Source organism: Topomyia yanbarensis, chromosome 3 (assembly GCF_030247195.1).
Source record: "Topomyia yanbarensis strain Yona2022 chromosome 3, ASM3024719v1, whole genome shotgun sequence".
Taxonomy (NCBI): Eukaryota; Metazoa; Arthropoda; class Insecta; order Diptera; family Culicidae; genus Topomyia; species Topomyia yanbarensis.
This window is the reverse complement of record NC_080672.1, coordinates 304,231,126-304,253,223: the sequence shown is the minus strand read 5'-3', so window position 1 is coordinate 304,253,223 and position 22,098 is coordinate 304,231,126. Positions and strand designations below refer to the sequence as shown.

The 22,098-nt window shown below is 39.2% G+C and overlaps 1 protein-coding gene across 3 annotated transcripts in view; it reads right to left on the bottom strand.

Annotated features, from left to right (window-relative positions):
• Window positions 1–19,252, bottom strand: part of LOC131694104 (protein vein) — a 243,015-nt gene extending 223,763 nt beyond the window's left edge. For all 3 annotated transcript variants that reach the window (XR_009306405.1, XM_058982501.1, XM_058982500.1), the window contains exon 1: window positions 17,641–19,252. The gene's annotated coding sequence lies outside the window, so the exon portion shown is untranslated. The remainder of the gene's footprint in view (window positions 1–17,640) is intronic.
• Window positions 19,253–22,098: the final 2,846 nt, after the last annotated feature.

Here is a 22,098-nt window from a genome sequence, read left to right as displayed (position 1 = left end):
ATTAAAAATTTTGGTTACGAACGATGGGCAAGGTTGTTTGAATCTGTCATCATTATGCCTCTTGTTGTTTTTTTTAAATCTTATGATTTATTTGAAAAGGCTCAATGCGTTAGCACAACTGAGCCGTGGGTCTTTTATTTTTTTTACAATAAGTAGAAATAAAAAAAAAGCTTATAAGATTGTCAGTCTGCCAGATCTTGTTGACGCAGTTTGCTGCTGCGTGTTGAGATCCTTTTCCTTGGCGGTGAAGCCGCTTGGGGGTCATTCAGTCTGCCTTCTCTCGCGTTATCGTTCCCGTCCATGTCATCATCGGTACTGCTTTCTTGCTGTTCACGATCAGAGGTTCTTATATGTTTCTTGTTTTTACGGGTCGCTATTGTAAATCCGTCTTCATCGGAATTTACTTCTTTTCTGGCAGTGCTGGTTGTTGGTTTAGGAGCGATTGTCGTGATCGTTGTACCTGCATTATTGGTTAATTGGATCGTTGTTTTTGGTTTATCTGAAGGTGTCGGTGGCTGGTTGTTAGAGTTGGCTGTAGTAGATGAGTTCTGACTAGTTGCTTCGGCGCATGATTTTCCATAGTGAGCTGTATGGTTACAGAATTGGCCTGTTGGGGTCTGCCCAGGATATGTGATAAGTGTTGTTTGCTTATAGGTCACGCCATCCTTCGGTGATTTGCATTCGATAGTCATGTAAGAAGGTATTGGTTTAGTCACACGCATTCTCACAACACGAACGCCATTGGGAATGCCGGTGAAAAAAATTCTCCAAGTGTCATTATTAATAGATTCTACTTCTCCATTTTGCGACATTATTCATTTGATGTAATCATCCCCAGTGCGCGGGGCCAAATCATGAATACGCACGTCCACCATGTCGTTTTCCATATGCACGGGGATCTTGAATCTGGTGTTATTAAATTCGACCTGTTGTTTTATGCAATGAAGTTTTCTTCCTGTGCTAAGCTTCTAAACGTGATCAAAACACAGTTTTTTACGTGGTGTAGCTGAATGTACGTAATTTCAGCGAGATTAAGCTCCATTTTAACATTAACTAACTGTTCCACTTCCTGAACTGTGGGACTAACACGAGTTTTATTAAAGTCGATCGAAATCGTGTTATCCCGTAGTACGGGAATCTTTGTTTCATTTGACAAACTCATTTCACTCCGTAGGTGGGGGCAACGACACAATTTGTTTGTGCACTGATATATAACAAAAGCTGACTTGATTCACTAGTGCCTATAGCCTGCTAAAGCGTAGCGATTTTTTTGCTTCTGCTTTGTGCGAGGTCAGAAGATAGACTGATATGCCTCTTGTTTCCCCATGCGTTTATCGCCGATTTATCTTACTTTCCGGTTAGGATAGCGACGACTTTTAAGTTTCTTAGAACATTACAAATGCGACGTTTAATAATAGTGAATATAAATGCCAATTTCTCTCGCCAGTAATTCGTTTTGCCATAGGCAGATATAACTGGACATGTATTATGCTACTTCAGGTTCGAGTATTTCTATAGTGATTTTGGATGATTCTTATGGATGAGCGTTGGATCCAGCTCGGGTGCCTAAATTTAAAAATCTTTGGGATCTTTGGTTGATTCTCCGTATTAACAAGGTTCAGATCGGGTTTCTCGAATTATAAATTTTCTGGTTCGGGTTTTTAAATTTTGAAATTATCGGGTTCGGGTCCGTCTCGGGTTTTACAAAATTTTCATTTCCGAGTTCGGGTCGGGCTCGGGTGTTGCAATTTTAAAATGTTTATGTTCGAGTCGGGTTCCGGTTTTTCAAATTTTAATATTTCGGGCTCGGGTCGGGTTCGTGTTTTTCAATTTTCCATCCGTTCGGGTTCGGGTTAGAAAAAATTGAAACTCGATCATCTCTATCTTCAACCCGTAACTCCGGAACTGGAAGTCGGATTTCAATGAAATTCAATTCTTTAAATTTCTGAGTAACCGATGTGCATATTTTTGATCACATACATGCATACACACACATACGCACACACACAAATAGTTACCGAACTCGACAAACTGAGTCGAATGATATTAGAGACTCAACCCTCCGAGCCTCGATTAAAAAGTCGATTTTTAAAGTGATTGCATAGCCTTTCTATAGGAAAATGGCAAAACTAATTTTATTTGCATTTGATCGCTTATTTCCCGACATATCGTCATCTTGAATGATAAATACAGCCAAACGATCAAAGCACAGTGACGCAAAACTGGAAGAAAAGCTAAAAAACTATCTGAAATTTTCATCGTTAATCTCTGATGCAAATTAGTTAGAAATAGGAAGTCTACAATTCAACAAATTGAGCTAGCTAAAATACTCCATACAGTTTATGAAATTTACGTTCTAATGTAACGTAAAATATAAGCAACCATCTATACTCGCTAATATCAAATTAAGAAGGAGAAAAAGGTTCTTCATCCTTATAAGCCCAACACCGCCTCTAGGCGCCTGACATATTTTAAGGTTTAAACCAAAACCCATTACTTACAAGATCAATATTATGTTCTTCTTTCTAATCACGAACACTATCTACAGAAGTTTTTTCAAGCTAAACAAAAATTTGGGCATTAGAGGCTTAAAGAAGTTGGATATGAAATTTTCATGTTCCACTCATCAGTAACTGACACCAACCTGCTATGTATCTATGTATGGTATGTCCAAACTAACACCAAATTGGCGTCAGTTAGACATTAAATTCAAACAGTTCACATAACTTAAATCGCTTTTGGGGTATGTGCTAAAATTGTCAAATAACGCTCAAATTTCGCCCAAATTTGTTTTTTATACCTTGATTCATTTTTTGACCAGTGATGGATAAAATTCCAATAACGTAAAAATAATTACCACCCTAGTGTACCCCCATATCGAATACTAAAACGTCGTTCTACGTTAAAACGCTTATGGATGTTAACTATTATAAACTATACCAACTAGATGCCGCAAATCGAGCTATGCCTCTTGTGTATAGGGAACAAAAATATGACAGTTTTCCAACTGAAAGAGAGGGTGAATCTTCTGAGTTACTAACATCAATCACACAAAGTTGCTCCTATTCCATACAACATACATAATGTCACCATCACAGTCGTCCCTCCAGCAGCATCAAATGGAAAATCACTGCATGGCCGTGCACTCTCCTGTGACACGTTCGAGTGGAGGATTTCCCTACCCACATTGATTGCATTCGATCAAGATCACCTCGACGAAGGTAACCGTGCAGTCAGTTTGAGTAAGGTTCCCAAACACATAAACACGCCACATCGTTTCTGGTAAACATCGTAAGCAATTTTCATCACTTCACCATTCTCTTTCTTTCTCTCGTATCGCACCATGGCTGTCGCTTTCCGTTTCGGCAGCGTTGGTTTTTCCAACTCGGTCTCGTCTAGCGATGCTGCTACATAGGCGAAGATGCAAAGACGGCCGAATCCCGCAAAGAAAATCATCGTCATCCTGTGTACATGAGGCGTCTTCAACCATACAGACTTTTCCCGCAGCGCACTTGATCTCACGCACCTCAGAACTACCACCACCGCCATCACCCAGAATCGCGTCGTGTGCCATCCGTCGTCGTCGTCGTAGTCGTGGTCGTCATTCGGTCGGTCCGTTTTCCCGTTCAACTCAAGGTGTACACTGTGTCCTACCAACAGCCATATCTATAGGTACCGTTTCTGTTGCGCCTCTTTGGCACACAAACAGCAGCACTGCGCTCGCTCTAGGAGGACCAAGCAAGCGGATTGAGCGAGTGAGCGACCCGATCAACCGATCGCCCGACGGACCGACCGGACGATATGGGGTGATCTATATTTACTCTTTCAACTCGAGCCGTGGTGAGTTTTTCATCTCATCTCAGTTTTTAGCACGGCTCTTGATCGTCTGTCCGTGCGATGCACGCCCCCACTTTGCTCTTGGTGCTCACCTCACCCTGTGCACCGTTCAACGGGGAGATGGTGAATGATACACATACGTACCTGCTTATACACTATCGTCGATTGCACATTCGGGCACGTTAATCAAATGACAATAAATGTTGTTAAACGATTAGGTATTAAAAAAAGCTGTGAAATTTTTGCTTTTCATTCTGCCGTAATTTACAATGTTCATAAAAATAACACAAATACGTGAACTTTTTAGTATTTTATGGATCCTCGTGCCACATTCATTCATTTTAACATTTCAAGGTGAAACACATTTTCATAGACTTTCCTAGAAACCGTTTCAATTATTTCTCATCGTCGGTACGGTGGGAGGTAACCTGAGTTTGAATATTCACTGTTAGTGAAGAAACGAAAAGCGTGGAGTTTGGCCTGCAAAGGAAGCCATAAATTTGTTAATATTCGACATTTTCTCTCAGTGTCTGATTTAAAGATTTAAAAGTAAAAAATAAGATAAAGAGTATTAAAATTCTCTGTTATAATATAGAGAATAGAGTAACAACCTGTTTTCATCCATATTGGGGGACGATTTGTCATTTATTCATAAACAGTAGACGGTGTATAAAAATAAATGGCATCACTGTCAAATTGCCATATCTGTTTTCCATTAGGTATTTTGTGTATAAATTTTGGGTGAAACTAGTTCAATGTATAATGTTTACATTGTTTAAGCTTCACTAGCAATTGTGCAACCGTTTCGAAAAATGGATTAAGAAGAATATTGGCACGAAGTGGTTTTTATTCAAAATCAGGCGCAACCTATTAATTACGCTAAAATCGTTAAATATGGGTCGATGACGACTTCGGGAAAATTTGTGGACATTAAAAGCCCTTTCGTATGGTGTTGTGGTTTTGATGACTGATTAAATGACCATAAGGTTAAAGCCTCTATAATCGAAATAAAAAAGATAAATGATCTCTTCTCTAAAGAAACGTATCTTGCCAAGACAAATAACTTTCTGGAATATGCTGAAGCTTTCATGAAAAACGGTCTATAACTTCGAGTGTTCTATAAATAGAGATGTTAAGTCTTCAGTACAGATGTTTGCAAAATAAGTTCTTTAACATTTCTGAAGAATTCCTACTTTAAAAAAACTTCTTTTAATTCATCTCGTGGTGCGATTGTGCCTTTCTCATTTATCCAAACTATGATTCAATAGCTGGTTATGTTCAATATAATTGTGGAAATGTATATTAAATTACATTACATATTACATTTAGCACGTACCACGAAAGTCGACGCTGATTCACATTAAAAAAGTGTAATCTCTAGAAGAAAGCAGAAATTGACATATGAAAAGACATATAAAAAGATTTTAAAAAAATCTATTTTTCAAAAGTCACCCCCCCCCTTAAATGTTTGAAAAATCTTAACACATGAACCATTGGAGATAGTCGTACAGATTGTTCAACAAAGTTCTTCATTTCAATTGTTTCATAACTTTGTAGAACATTATTTAGCTAAATTTTACAAATCGAAAAAGTTGAACACCCTAATCACAAGGGCCACCCCAATTTAACTAACATGGACAAATTGACTAGAAAGTACTAAGAAAGTTTGCTGAAAGTTACTGTATATCTAACTGTTCAAACAGTTTTGTCTTCCTAAATACGGTTTTGGGGCTATAGTGCAATGGTTGATATGTTCGGATACTGCCCAAGAGCGAACCATGTGTTATATCCAACTTATGGAAAGTGGTGAAATTAGTTCTGAACCAATGCGGTCAGCCTAGCCAATCCGTCACCCATTCATTTCCAGTAATACCGGAATGACAGGGTACCCATAGATGGTACCCATAGATGGTAGATTTATATTTATATTTAAAATGGTAAGTCGACATCTGATACAATGAAAATTTTCAGGCAGTGGTCAGCTATTTTCGTCCGCGTCCCTTACCACTAGAGATGGTCGAGTTCGGATTTTTTGGACGTTCGGGTTCTGTAATTTTAACTTCTCGGGCTCAGGTCAGGTTCCGGGTATTCAAATTTAAATTTCTCGAGTTCGGGTCGGGCCTGGGTTTCTGAAATTATAAACTTTCGGGTTCGGGTCGGGTATGGGTTTTTGGAATTTGGAATTTTCGGATTCGGACCGGATTCGGGTTTTGAACCGATCACACCTAACCATTTCTTGACGCTGTTTACTTCTATACACAACACCCAGTCTTCTTTTGTAGTATTTAACTTTACTTTGTGATTCGAATGAATACATAAAACCGTAGGAGAATATCGATTAGGTTAGGACGGGTTTGTTTAGAAGCTTATTTCTTGTTTCAATGACGATATTTTTTGGCTTGTAGTACACCATTTTGTAGACATATTATGTAGCCCAATGTCTGTGAATGGAAGATGTTTACTTGCAATTTTAAGTAAGACACAGGATCAATTTTCTGCGCGGCGACAAAAAATGTGTCGTATAGGACACTTCAAACAATTTAAATAATTAAAGACAGTTTAAACTTTAATGCATCGTATTTATTTTTTGGATAATATTTAATTATTAATTAGTATTTTAGAATAAGATTAAGTAACTGAAAGACTTAGTTACTTCCATTTGACAAAGTTAATATGATTCACAGTTTTTACATATAAAACTTGTACGCAATCTTGTATGCATGCGTAATAGGGTGGGGCAAAATGATCGTTTTTTCAGCACAGCACTTTTTCGATTCCATTTGGGGTCCCAAACAGCCGTGCAAAATTTGGGGTCGTTTGGATTTGACCCGCCGTACTTTTTTGCATTTTCAATTTTACAGACTACAATTCTTCCTACAGTATACCAACAATTAGATAGAAGTGTAGTCCAGGATATGCTGAACAACTTTGCCGAAGGATGCATGGTGCTAAAATGTGTCTACAATAAGTTATAGCTGTTCAAAGTTCGATAGATGGAATTAATTGCCAAAAATCTTTTTTTTTTTGCCAACACTGCGGGTGTACCAATGATATTTCATATAGCATACCAAAATAACATCATATATATGAAATATATGAAATAAGGCGCTAATTTGGGTACTAGTTTAGATGCATCGTCTAACTAGACACCCAGATGGTGCTAGTTACTGACGAGATGAATTCGAAACACAAAAAAAACAAAACTTAATTAAAATTAGGTCTTGTGCCCTTAACGCGCAAAACGGTTTAGTCAATTTTTTATTGCATAAGTCAAAGTGAATTTATCGGAAAATATTGGTGCAAGCGAATAGAAATCTACGGAAAGTAGAGACAAACTATAAACGATAGCATTCATATGGTAATGGTATACTAGCGCCACTATCAAATAAGTGAAATATATGAAATAAGTACATTCTGTCAGATTGTCCCCGGACTGGGCCGTAGCTTGATCCGGATTTCTTCATGAGAATACATGAATTTCCACGAATTTAAGGAATTGATCGTTGGAAATGTCGAAGCATCTCTACCGGCGCGCATACCGTATTGGCTAATGATGTGACACCAGGAACCGGTCAGAGAATCTTGATTGACACCCTTCGACATAAATTTGACCATACCAACCAGAAACGCGGGTGACGTCGTGTAAACTGTCGAATGCGAATTGCCAATTGACATAGCTTGGTTTAGTACATGTAATAAATTATATAAAACTACTCTTGCAGGAAAGGTTTTCGGTAAAAAATTAGAAATTTGGTTAAGTCATCATTATACCTCTTGTTTCCCCATACTTTAGCCACCGATTCATCCTACTTTTCAGTTAAGATATCGACGATTTCTCAGAGTATTACAAATTTGACGTTCAATAGTTGTAAATATAAATTCCAATTCCTCTCGCCAGTAATTTATTTTGCCATAGACAGATATAACTGGACGCGTATGGTGCTACTTCAGATTCGAGTGATTTTACCAATCTTTTGGGTGTATACATTTTTAGATTGATGTTGTTCGATGAAAAATTATAAAAAAACTCTTTCTGTTGTTAACGTTTCAGCTTATTTATTCTTCAACCATCCTCAGAAAGAAGCCAATACATAATTATCATTAATAATAATACAGCCATATTCGATTATCCGTAGTCTCGATTATCCGTAGACTCGATTATCCGAAGAAATTGTTTCGATTATGCGCACATTTTTTTTCCTCAAACTACATTACACATCTATAATTTTTTATTCGATGCCAACTACAGTTTCTGAAAGAATAAATATTTTCAAAAAAATAATGACATTTTCGTAGAAATACAGAAATTTTCTTGGAAATTTTACTTATTTAGAACATAATTTTGAATTCGATGCGATGACTTACATATTTTCGTACATCAATCAATTACAATTGATTCTAGCTACAGTTTCTGGAAGACCAGAATTTTATGTTCTCAAAAAAATATTCACAAAACTACGTAGAAATACAGAAAATTCGCATTTTTCGTAAAAACATTTTTTTCTATCCCAATATTTAAATATAAAAATCGATAAAAATTGATATCAGCTATAATTCATGGAAGCGCAAAATTTTAAACTCTCTTTATTATTTCGGAAAATAAAGAAATTTTATTTAATCAACAAATATTTCAATTCAATGCAATGTGCTGTAAAATTTCACGCACCTAGTCGATACACTACAAACAATGATTTTCTGTAGATGCCAGCTTTAATTACTGAAAGAACACAATTTAAAATTTGTGATTTTCTCTGTAATTTTTGGAATGAATACAATGATCGATTTTGTCAGCACCATTATGTATTGAAGACTGACAAAATCTGAACATATTTGTTTCATATTGATTGGGACTATCTAAAGTATGATATAAAGACCTAAACACAGCTGGATGGTAAGGCTCCAGCCGGATGGTAAAGAGGGGGCACGCCTTCTTGAAAAAATGTGTCTGATGCACGATTTGGAAAATGAAATCTCGAATCTTGGAAACGCATTTCCTGGTAGGCGTGGAGTGTGACGAAAAATTTGTCAAATGAAACACAGAAATTATTTTATATGTTCCAAGGAATCCTCTAAGGTTTGGTTGAATAGAGGGGCACGTGCCCCCTCGTGCCACCCCCTGGAGCCGCCAGTGCCTAAACAACTCATCGGAATAAGTCTATTATCGCACCAGTTTAAAAAAAACTCGAAACTTTTTAATCACTTTAAGAACATCGACATTTTGAATTCTTAACACACTTAAGCAAAAGACTTTCGCTTTAATTCCATCATGTAACACAGAAGAATTAAATCAGAAGACTTTTCCTTAAATGTGGCTGGCAAAATAGGGTCAAAAACTGACAAAATTTGTTGTAAAAAAAAAATCGGAGGCGGACAATCACGAGGACTAATACAATAGGATCTTCACTGTAGTCAGTACTTTGCACCGCTCTGAAAAGAACTGTGCTAATAATTCTTTACGAAGTAAATGCACTGAATACTGTTCAGTGAACAGCCTTTAAGCGGCGCAGCTAATCTGTTACCGTTACCGTTGGGTAGTCCTCGACCTCTCGAGAAACTTTGTTGAAAACACCACACTTCTAAACTACCTTTATATTGAGATGCATAAATTTAAACGAAAAATTCGTGCTCACTAGCGTCACCTAGTGGGTAAAATCGAAATTTTCCTATACATTGTCAAACTGCACTTGTCTCCCTGGAGAACTTTACCAAAAACAGCGTTTTCCAAAATTATCAGACTTTAGAAATATATCTATAATGTTAAGAAAATTTCATTCTCTTTAGCGCCATCTAGTGGGCGAGTTCTAAACTAATTTGTTCGCCGTAGGACAGAGCTCGACCTGCCTATAAATATTGCCGAAGACACCACCCTTCCAAGTGATCATGATCTAGAGATACATGCTTTGAAAGAAAATGCTCACTAGCGCCGCCTGGCGGGTCCATTCCAGTTTAATCTATCCATAATCCAGTAGCCTTTGACCTCCTCGAGAACTTCGACGAAAACACCATTTTTCCAAGTTATTAGACTTTTGAGATACATCATAATCTACCATATGTTGAAAGCTTCTACGCTCACGAGCGCCGCATAGTGAGAATATTCCAAACTAATCTGTCACCGTTGGGTAGTCCTCGACCTCTCGAGCAACTTTGCTGAAGACAGTACTAGTCTATCTAATCAAGTTGTTGAGATATAGAATTATTTTAACATGTGTTGAATATTTGCATTAGCACTAGCGCCGCCTGGTGGGGTAATTGCAAGTTATACTTTCTACCATCCAGAAGCTCGGGACTTCTTTTATAAATTCCCCAAAGACACTACCTTTCAAAATAATCAGGGTCTTGATATATTTGACATTGAATCCATTTGATGATAGTCGAAATTACGACGAGAATTTCGATTTATTTACTCTCTCTTCATAACACCCCTGGCGGCATAGTTCTCAACTAATAGGATACCCAATTACACTAAGTTTTAGGCCCAAGTGAGTACAACAACTTTGCCAAAGAAAGTATGGCGCTACATGTTGACACGGACGAAATAATCGGCCACAGCCCCAATTAGTCGAAATCCCATAAGCTATGGGTATCCTAGAACGCGGGTACCGCGCAGTAGGAATCCGCGCAGTAGGAAGCCGCGTTGTAGGAATCCGCGTAGTAGGAGACTCGACTGTACGTAGAACGCCGAACAATAGCTAAATGAAGATCCCGGATGTTTCCACCAAGCAAACAAGAGAAAAAAGTTTACTGTGTGACGATGTATAACAACCTGAATCACTCAATGCGTTTGAACAAGCATATTTAGAGCAAAAATTATCCAGCAACCAAGATTCAGCTAATTTCTGATTGGCTCGCTAAAGCCCTAGCGCCCATGATGACGATGATGATGGGGCAGCTGATTGAACAACGCACGCTCCTTGATGTCGTACGCATAAAAAAGTTGTGCGTTTTTGTTACTTGTAACGTATGCAATATTCATCCCTCCAATGCTGGTCCTTCGTTAGACCAACATTAGGCGTCCATTATTGGACTTGTGTTGGAGGTTTTGAATCAAATTTTTGGGCTTCACAGTGGAATCTAGCGTAGAGTATTCCCAAAGTTTTGTTGTCGTATACAAACCAGTGGTGCGTAATCTCAAATTCACTTGTTATTTCAGTCTGAATTTACCGAAACCAGCATTAAGTTGATTGAAGTTTCACGCAGAGAATTTAGTTTTATGCATCTTGATTATTAGACCAAACATAAATATATTAATCCAAATTAATCGAACAAAATAATCGAATAAAATAAGTTAAATAATAAATAAGTTATTCGAATAAAATAAGTTGGCTATATAACTTATTTGTCTAATATGTCTTTCTTTCACTTTACAGAATATAGAAGATATTCGTTTCACTTATTAAAACGGTTTAACCAAAAAGAGTTCCATAAGTCAAACATTGATGTATGTACCTTAGATTCAATATATGTTTTGTTTTTCGACGTATAACAAATATACTTTATGTAGAAATTAAAAAAATATTTTGATTCGATTATCCGGATGATTCGATTATTCGAAGCGAAATTTGTACCAAAATTTCTACACGATAAATAACGCCTGTATTACGAAACCTTTAATGACATAGATATATCGACAAATGCCTGCAGACACAAAAACTAATCGCTTTTCATTATATTATATTGCTTTTGGAATGCCGTGTTTCGCCGAAATGAAGCAGCAAGGAATAATAAAATCGTTCACCTGCTTTTTGATTCAATTAAACTTATGCAACACTTCGGAGCTGAAGTTGCTATTTTTACAAACCGAGCATTTCAAAATTAATTCAATAAACGATAAATCTATCGTAAATTCTCGGCAGACGGCTGCCCATTACAACAAACACAATAACACTACTGCGAGTTGCATGGATCGTATCACCCTTCAAGGTGAATCCAGATTTGTGTAATTCTATACCGCATACTACTAACAAAAACTCCTTCCCGTGGCAAACGTAGAGATGCGGAGGTATATACAGTAGTGTGACAAGAAAAAACGACCCCTATCGGCCCACCCCTGAGTCGATTCCTAGTCCCACCAGGAGTATTTGCTCCAAATTTGAAGCAAATCGGACAAGTCTAGCTACCGGACCAACATGCCTGAACTTTGTATGGGATTTGTTCCAGTGGCGTAGCCAGAAATTTGGTTTGTGGGGGGATTTGATGAAAATCGTTAATTTTTCGAAAATGCTTCAATATAATGTAAGTTTGATAAAATATTGAAAGTTCAGAAACAAAAACAGTTCATCCTATGGTAACCATTCCATTCTACAATTGAGAAAAAAAGAATACGTTTCATAGATAACTTTCAATAACAAAGATAACTTTCTTTTATTAAATGTTATAAAATCAAAGAATATACACATTTAAAGTGGAATATATGTTCGACAACTTGTCTTACGGTCACATAATTTCGAAACCAACTTCGAAGGTTGGTCGTCAAATGGTGAATACTTCCCAGTGTTCACAAGCTCCTATCTCATGCTTCCCTGTGCGTCTATTGTTGACATTTAATCTGTAGGCCGGCATCGACTGGGTACTACCGCCTTCTGCAGTGGAAGCGAAATGATAAGGTGCGAGTGGGTATGGGCGCTATAACCCCACCGTAGAAAGAACTAAATACGTGATGTGGCAAAGAAACCCTGCAAGGCTGTCCTTCGACGAGACAGGAGGTTGGGTCAAACCCAACAAGCCGCCTATAAAACACCACCTTACGAAAAATCAGGAAGAAAAGGCGGATCGGAACAATCGATCAAAGCTTACATAACGAAAAAAGAACTATGATTGAAAATTTGACACATCGAACTGCAAGTCACTTTGCTTGCCCGGAGTTCTAACGAACCCTACACGATAAACTGAAAACTCGCAACTTGAAATCAGTAGCATTGTAGGAACTTTGCTTGGCGGGACAGAATGTGTGGAAAAGCGGGCATCGAGCGGTTACATTTTATTAGATGGACGGCACAACAAACGAGTTGCGCATCCGCTTTGTAGTACTGAGCAAGATGCTCCAATCAAGTAGCAGACAATCAGCAAAAGGATGTGTGTGTGGATCAACGGCCATTTCTACAACTACAGCATCGTCAACGTGCACTGCCCTCACGAAGCGTGATCCGAGAACGAGAAAAATGGATTTTGCGCGCATTTGGAGCCCGCGGCAGAATGTAAAGCTCCTCGCCAGCGATCACCTAGTTAACAAACTGAGAACTAAATCGACCACGTTCTAATGAACTGAAGTTTCTTCTCCGACATCACATATGTTCGCACCTTCCGTAATGCGAGTATAGATTCAGAACTTCTTCAGGAAGATCGGGATACCGAAGCGATGGATCATCTGTAGAGTTCCGAAAATTCTACGAATAGGTAAATCGCTCGAGCAAAGGCTATGTTCCACAGGCTGACATATGAAAAGATACTAATGGAGACCTTCTAATGACCGAGTGTGAGCTGATCGATAAGTGTATTATCACGAACATCGAAATAGCAGTAGACGACAAGAGTATCACAAGAATTAGCCTGGGGACACGCGTAGCCGACGACAGATTCCCAGCCACCGGATCTACCTAAGATTTATGAGGAAATCGGACGGTTGAGAACTGATAAATCCGCTGGCAATGATCAACTGCTGAAACACGGAAGAGAGGCGTTAGTTAGAGCGTTCCAACGGGTGGTTTTGAAGATCTTGAAGAAACAGATCTTACCGGAGGATTGGATGGAGGAAGCAGTATGTCCCATCTATAAAAAGGGTGTTAAGCGAAACTGCGGAGTCTTCGTGCCCTGCGAGGAGACAAACAGCCATGGACCGAGTGAACTGGAGACAACTTCTTGATACGGCAAAGGATTGGTACCTAAATTATTTAAGTGAAAGTTTAGCAACAAGTTTAGCGGTAGCGCAACAATAGAAGCACTCGATTCGAGTTTTCCTTGCGCTCAAACACGAGAATTGCACTGTTTTCAGCGCATTTGTGTTATTATATTGGTTCTTAACAACGACGTAAAGCTGTTGATGTCCATTTTTACGCATTCCATTGATTGTAGGCCAAGAAATTAATGAATTAGTGAGGTACCCTACTTAGCATGGTGAAAATAGGCACCTTATCCCACTTAAACTCCATAGCTGACTGCCTCGAAGTTATATGATATTGACCGTAAAAACTGTTTTCGAGCATTTATTTTACTTTTCTTCACTGTTAAAGTTAGTAACATAAGAATGAGTCCTTGTATACGAAATTGTATTACGCCATTTAATTCAGTTTTCAAATGTACATTATAAATAGTCACTAACTTGATTTTTTAAATTTTCTTCATTTCCAATCCTGCATAGTGGCTAAAGGGCGAACACGAAATTATTGCGACACATTCAACAGGGCATAACTTTTTTACCATTGGGTAAAAATCAACCAAATTTTGCACACTTTCTCATTGGTGTGTATTATTTACATGCTGTCAAACTCGAAGTCGTGTTTTTCGATTCAACGAAAATGGAGGTGAACCAACGCGAGTCGAGAGAACAAATTCTTTCCAAACACCTGGAATTTCCTGACCTGTCGCACCGGCAGTTGGGAAAAATGTTGAACATTCACCATTCAACCGTCTCCAGAGTGTTGAAGCGGTTCCAGGAGCGGTTGACGTTGGACCACGGCAAAGGAGCTGGAAGAAAACCGGGACCGGAGAACAAAAAGACGGAGGGAAAAGTGCAGCGGATGATTAAAGCAAATCCCAACGTCTCAAGCCGTGATTTGGCTAAAAAGATCGGCATGTCGCAAAGCTACGCCCAGAGTGCAAAGAAGAGAGCTGGACTAGATACATACAAGGTACAGAACTTCCCAAACCGCGATGAGCGGCAACAGTCGACAACTAAAACTCGGGCACGGAAGCTCTACGAGAAGATGCTGACAAAATATGGCTGCTGTGTGATGGACGACGAAACGTATATAAAAGCCGATTTTAAGCAAATTCCGGGGATGGAGTTTTTCACCGGCAGAGCAAGTTCTATGTGGACGACAAATTTAAGAAGAAGAAAATGTCGAAGTTCGCCTCCAACTATCTCATTTGGCATTCCATCTGCTCTTGCGGACTGAGGAGTGAGCCTTTGGTGACAAAGGGCACAGTAAATGGCGAGATCTACAAATCTGAGTGCCTCGAGAAGCGCCTTTTGCCGAACTTGCAGCAGCACGACGAAACTCCGCTATTTTGGCCAGATTTGGCATCATGCCACTATTCTAAAAGTGTCCTGGAGTGGTATGAGGCCAATTCTGTCCATTCCAAAGGACATGAATCCGCCAAACTGTCCGGAGCTGCGCCCGGTGGAGCAGTACTGGGCAATGATGAAGCAGGAACATCGGAAGAGCAAGAAGACAGTCAAAGACGAGAAGGACATGTTAAGAAAATGGAAAAAAAGAACTGAGAAACTGGTACCGGATGACACTGTAAAGACTTTGATGGACGGCATCAAGCGAAAATGCATTCAATTTTACACTCAAGGCTCCATCGATAAACTTTTCTTTTGATTTTTGAAGTAAATATATGTATAAAACTACCCTAAAATTTTGGTTTGATTTTAAACATTATAAGATTAAATTGGCATGACATTTTCGGTGTCGCAATAATTTCGTGTTCGCCCTTTATTCAAATAATTGATACCACAAAAGAAAATCAAATACTCATAAAAACTGATCCTGGGCTGCTAGAGCACAACGGAAAATGCCTTTTGCATCAGTTTCTATGTGGATGTTTCCATGCAGGTATTTTATTTGATATTGACATGACTATAAGCTCCTCACTACGAGATCAGTTAAAAAAATCCCATTCCCACGATTTACCAAAAGTCCCAACGGTGTTTAAAACATTAAGTTCTCAATGTAATGATCAGATAATAAACTTCCAAAATTCTTATTTAAATATTAAATATTTTTTTAAATAAACTGGTCATCACCAATCTTTTTCTTTCACTTAGGTTCTTTACGGACACAGTTAACCTCATTTTTATTGACAGTTCACGTTGACGTGGACTGGAATTTTGGGGGCGACTAGATTCGCTCGAAGCTATTCGCAAAGAATTTTTCTAGGTCCATGTAAACAGTACAAGTGAAGTGAACCGTCAATAAAAGTGAGGTTAACTGTGTCCGTAAAGAACCTCACCTCGTTTCATAGGTCCTGATTCATGCTTTGGATTTGGATTTAGAAACCTTTAGCAACTCCTAGATAACTGGGGGCATGAAGGGCAAACACTTTGATACCTTACCACCTCAATCTAAATCAAGACAGCTTTTAAGTACTCAAGAAGAAAGACTAAGGAATTTTTCATTTGGGCAAGTAAGGAAAGGGTCAAGATAGTATCTTCAGGAAATTCGCAAATGAAACGGAATCATCCAGATACACACTATGACTGTCCGGCTCACACTAGAACCAGAATGAGCTCAATAATCTTTGCTAAAGGATTCCCAGATCCCGAACAGATCAGAGAGACTTTGAAGCAACATATTAAAGACACTAAATTCAAATTGGAACGCAAATTGTGTTTACAAGCAAATAGCTAACCACAGATGTTGTTTCCCAAAGACAAATTATTAGATTGTTGACCAAGTCGGTTCTCCAGATACTGATGAAATAGAAACGCAAATCCACGTCCTTCTTGCATAAAAAGGTATTAATTCAAATTTACTTCATGGGAAACAATGATGAAAAGTACAACACATTGGTTTACTAGCCATGTTCCGATCCCGCTATGATCTCATCAGCAATCAGAACTTCTGTACTTGCGGGGTATCATCCGTGACCTGTACTTTGCATGTGAGCAAAATTAATATATCACATTTGCGCGTGCACAAAACTAACAGCTATATTTGCGTTTCGACTTCTAGTTCTCATCAGCTTAACATAATTCCTAATGGCGCCGGGAGTTGAGTGGTAAGCATGACCGCCATTCATTCCAATTGGTATGGGTTCAATTCCAGCCGAGGTCGTTGAGATTTTTCTGAGGTGAAAAAATCTGTGGTCACGTCTTCCTTCGGAAGGGAAGTAAAGCCGTTGGTTCCCGATCCATGAGTTGATGAATCGATATCTAGTCCAGATAGTGAAGTCGCCTCTCTGGCGTCGGTAAAGAAGAAGTAGAATTCAACTTCTATACTTACTAACAAATATTCCCCTCCCGTCATACTTGTGGAGTGCGCAGTAGTATACAAAATGCAGCGCCGGTATTGATCAATAAACACTTCAGAATTACCAGGAGTTGCACATTGAAAGAAGTTTCGCTTCTCCCAAGCATAACTATCTACTTATTCCCTGTGCAACTTCAGCTAGTCCAGATCGATAACGGAGTGGCAGCCAGGGGTGGTCGCACAAGCTCAAGCTCAAGCTCAGCTTAACAGAATTTCTTTTCATGTGGAGCATCACGCTTGACTAGGAGTTTGCTCAGGACCCCGCTTTTCGAGTTAACGTCAATCCGACGCTAGCTTCGTCCTGGCACTAAGTTAGTATCGGATTCTGATGAGACGAAGTCGAAACGAAACTTCTATAACTGAAAGTAGTGTTTTAATTTTGGGTTAAGTATCTGTCTGAAGGACAAGTCGATCCTCCCACATTCTAATAAGAGTAGAGACCGATACAAACACAAGACTTGTTAACGAAAAGTAGATACAATCAAACTGAAGTACTACTTTTCCAATAGACAAAGTCCACATTTTCTTATTAATTAATTGCAAAGAGAATGATCTGGTTAAAGGTGGCAGTTGATTGGTTCTACAATCATCTGACTCGTAAATAGATTCTTACTTGCAATCAAATCTCCTCGCGAAATATGATTTATGCTTCAACCGTCATATCGGACAGCATGCCCGGCACGTCCTAAGCCGTGTACGAAGCCGCCTTCTCCATCGGGTGAATCGGCCGTCGGATCAAGTTTTCCACACGTTGTCAGTTTTCCCTGCGCCTACACATACACACGCACACTCACTGTCTAGTCGGTAGGTTGCACGGTTTTGCACAGTGCCAAACTGATTCTGATTCTTCTCCACCAGCACAACCGCTGGCACCACATCCGCGCGATGATTCTTCTAATGACGTCGATGACGATGGGTATCCCCGATTTATTTTTCTTCGCTACCACTACTACCAACCGCTACAATCAGCCACTGCTGCTGCCGCTTGCCACTAGCCACTTGCCGCTTATGGCCCAGGCTTTTCCGCGACGCAACTCGAAATGTGTCTGATCCCGATAGAGATTGCCTGCTCGAAGCCGTGCCGCCGTCGTGTCCGACTTACGATTATTCAAGACTTGCAAGAAGATTTATAATTTGTGTACTCTTTCATAGGGAAAAACTGTCTCGGAGACAGCCAGCCCTCACTCACTCACTCACTTTTGCTTTGCTGCTGACTGACTGACTGACTAACTAACTGACTGGCTGACTCATTTCACGGTTACTTTCGGGTGACTTTTCCTTGCCGCTGCCGTCACCAACGGCACTTTTCCTGGCAATTTGGGGTACAAAATTATCTTTTCACTCCCGAGAAGCACTTTTTCGAAATGACTGATTTTATTTCGGAGATTTTTGATACGGTAAAATTTTCACTTTTGCACAAGCTCCACTCTAGCCCGTCCAGTTGGCCACAATTTCACACATCTGGTTATTGTTTTCCTTCCTCCCTGCGGCGACTGGTGCTGCGATTTGGACAAATTGTTGGAAGTTTTTTTTTTATTTTTGCTGCCCGTTCAGCCGTGTCGTCGAGGCTGTTCAAAAACGGTTGAGTACTGTGTCATAAAAACTTATATAATGACGAAATTGGTCGTCGGTTTCCATCGCAAAACCCCCCAATGCAGTATGGGCAAGTGGGGGAGTCGATAGCAGAACGCTCGGCGCACCGTAGGTCGACAAAAGTTTTGGTGGGCGTTGGACCACAAAAACTGCGATCACGTACAACACACCGCGGCTCACGACAATCCTCTACCAATAGAAAGAATACTAGCTACACACCTTCGCGTGCGAAACTTTCGACCGCGCGCGCTTGGGCACACTTTTCCACCCGCCGGTCAAGATTTTCCTTCTTGATCGATGATGATCGGTCGCTCGGTTAGAACGCTCGCTGCTCGCAAGAAAAATTACTACGGTACTTCTAGGCAAACTTCTCACACTAGACGTGGTTCACTGTCGACTGAGGCCAACTCTTCGTGGGGCACACAATGTCGCGAAATCGAGCACCCCGAATATCTCGTCGTGGGAAATCTCCCAAAAATAAGATAAACTCATGCACAGACAAATCTCTCACCCAATCTCAAAGACAATTTTCCCTATCTCTGTACACAGTGGACTGAGAACAAAAACCGGCTCGTCGTCGCGATTGTGGAAAACTGCGTTTTCACTTGCGATCACTTTGGCGGACGAATCTAAACTAACCGAACGGTCGGCTGACTGGCTGCCTGCCTGACTGACTGACTGTGTGCTACCACCATCAGCTAACCTCCTCCTTCCGAGATGGTACGTACACCGTGAGCGACTCAAGTCCAATCCGGGCGCCCCTTGCCATAGTCAGTTTCGCCGTCGAAGCGCTTCTTCTGCCTCTGATGTTCTCCGGCGGCGGCATGCGGCTGTCCGTCCAACCGTACGCATACAATATATGTATGCTCTTTGGGATAAATATACGAATTGGTTCTCGGATGGTGCGAGGCAATTTTCGGCAGAAGAAGCGCGCCCCGCACTCGCTCCAGCCAGTTCTAACTACACAGAAGCCAACGAATGTGTATGAGGAATGGCGAAAATGAAAAAAAAATCTAGCATCAGCAGCGGAGGCAGTGGAAATAACGGCCGGCCAGCACATGGTTGGGAAAACTGATGCGACCGACCGGCACTCGCTCACGCGCCAAACCGGGTGGTGCGCCGTTATTTCGTCGTGTCACTCATTGCACTCTCTCGAAACCGCGCGCCATGTGCGCGGCAGTGCTGCCTGGTTGGTGTCGGTGGTGGGTGAAGCGCAATGTTTTCTATGAAGTAGAAAAGTATTTGTAATGATCAGTAGAATTATGTTTTATCATTGTGGATGAACAAATAGAAAAATATGCTTATGTGCTTATTGTCTTCGTTGAGTATATTCTAATATATTGGGATTACAAAAGCATATTATCCAACATTTTAATTCGATGGGGTGAATGATATTCTGCTTATTGAACAGGTTACTTATGCGGTCGGGGCTTTAGTCTCTCACGTTACATTGGTATGGATATTTTATATGATAACTCTACAAAAACAATAAAATAAGATTATTTCACAATTTCACATTATTGATAGGGACCTCATCAGTGACGGCGCGAGGTTTTTTGCCACTCGGGGCAGAAAGTTTATTTGCCGCCCCTTGTATTACGATCGTATCAAAAAAGTTCGATTATTTCCCATTTTATTTCATATGTAACAAATATGATGAAATGATGCCTTTTAGCCGAATGTCGATTGGCCGAGTACTGATTGGCCGAACGCAGTTTAGCTGAATGAGTAATTAGGCCGAATACTATTCTATTTATCTGAATAACCATAATCTTTGTTTTAAATTGAATACTGATTATTTATTCTTGTATTTACAATATTTGGAACTACAGTAGGGAGTCCGTTTTTGGCAACAATTCTATTTTTTTCAGTTGCCAAAACCGAAAGCGTACCAAAAATGGAACCTTATTTTTAATGTTTAGATTTTCAATTTACGATTTCAAAAATGTTTCAAGGATGTTTAATCAAATGTGAAATGTATGAGATGAAAGAAAAATAATAAACAAACTCAATTTTATTCATGTTTTTATCAAATTCAGACGTCGTACGGTGGAGCAGAATGCTACTTTCGACGCTCAAAACCTCTAGCGCCTTGGGTATATATCCTGGAGGATTAGTGTCTTTAGCAAAGTATCTTAGATGGTAATAATAATTATTTTAACAACTTTGGTTTTGATCTAGATAAGTAGAAACTGATCTAGATCAGTTCTATCTTTTAACAGAGGTGTTCTATCAAAAAACTTTCTTCGGAAAAGTTATTTGTTTGATATTATTAACATATGTACTGAAGACATTTATACTTTATAACTTATGTAGATGGCGCTACATGACATTTTAAAAAAATACTCGAGAAAATGAATTTTAACATTTTTTTATGAAAAATATATCTAGAAATAAATGTTTTATTCCTAAATCTTCGAAATAATACAATAATAAAAAAAGCTTCAAAGTGTGATAAATGTTATCATGACATTCGCTCCTGGGATTGTTATCTTTTCTTTCGTGAATATTAATGAACAATTTTCTAGTCTAGTCTAGTCTACACATACACAACCAATACATGTAGGGATCCTGGAAAATTGCAGACGTTCGCCCACACTTTTTCTTGTCATTATTAACGTTTGTGGCACATATGCAATATGACACAAGCATTAAAGCGGCCAGGCCAACTGCGCAGCGTACAAAATGAAGATAATTTAAAATTATACGGCAATCAAACTACAGGTATACCTCGATTTAACATACTCACCCTACATACATACCCTCGATTTAACGTACTTCGATTTAACATAATTTTTACCTCGATTTAACATACATGTTAAATTTTTTTAATTTTTTCTTTATCAATGTGACTAAAGCGAAATGTTAAGAATCAATACTAATATATAGTATGATCCGCTTCAGTGAGAGAATATGTGTATTGTTTCTAATGCTTAAAGCAACATCATTTATCTTCGTTATTTAGCTAGATTATGTTCAAGATCCAAAGACTTTCTTATGTTTATTTTTGGTACGCACAACATGGTGAATAAACGAATAATTTTCGTGGTACAAGTTAATTTCTGATAATAATTTTATAAGTATTTTCGTGTAAGATAAAAAAAAAAGATAACTGGAAAGATATGACTAATCGAAGAAATAAGGCGGTGACGAGACATTGACGCTCGGTGAGTCCCACTAATAGGTATTGGGGCTATAGCGGTAACTACGAAACTATTGGGAATTTGTAATAAGATCATGAAAGTTTCTCGATGGTTGAGTGGTGAACGCATCCAACTCGAGCTTTGCAGAAAAAAAACTCGTAGTGGATCGACACCTCCTGGAATTGCATAGAAAATCACCGGACGATAACGACGAAAGACACAAGTCATCCTTCAATGTACGACTCCTGGTAAACTCACGGTGTTTATTTATCAGTATTGTTAAACAAACATTGCGAGCTTACCAGGAGCCGGTCATGACTTAATGAAGATAGAGG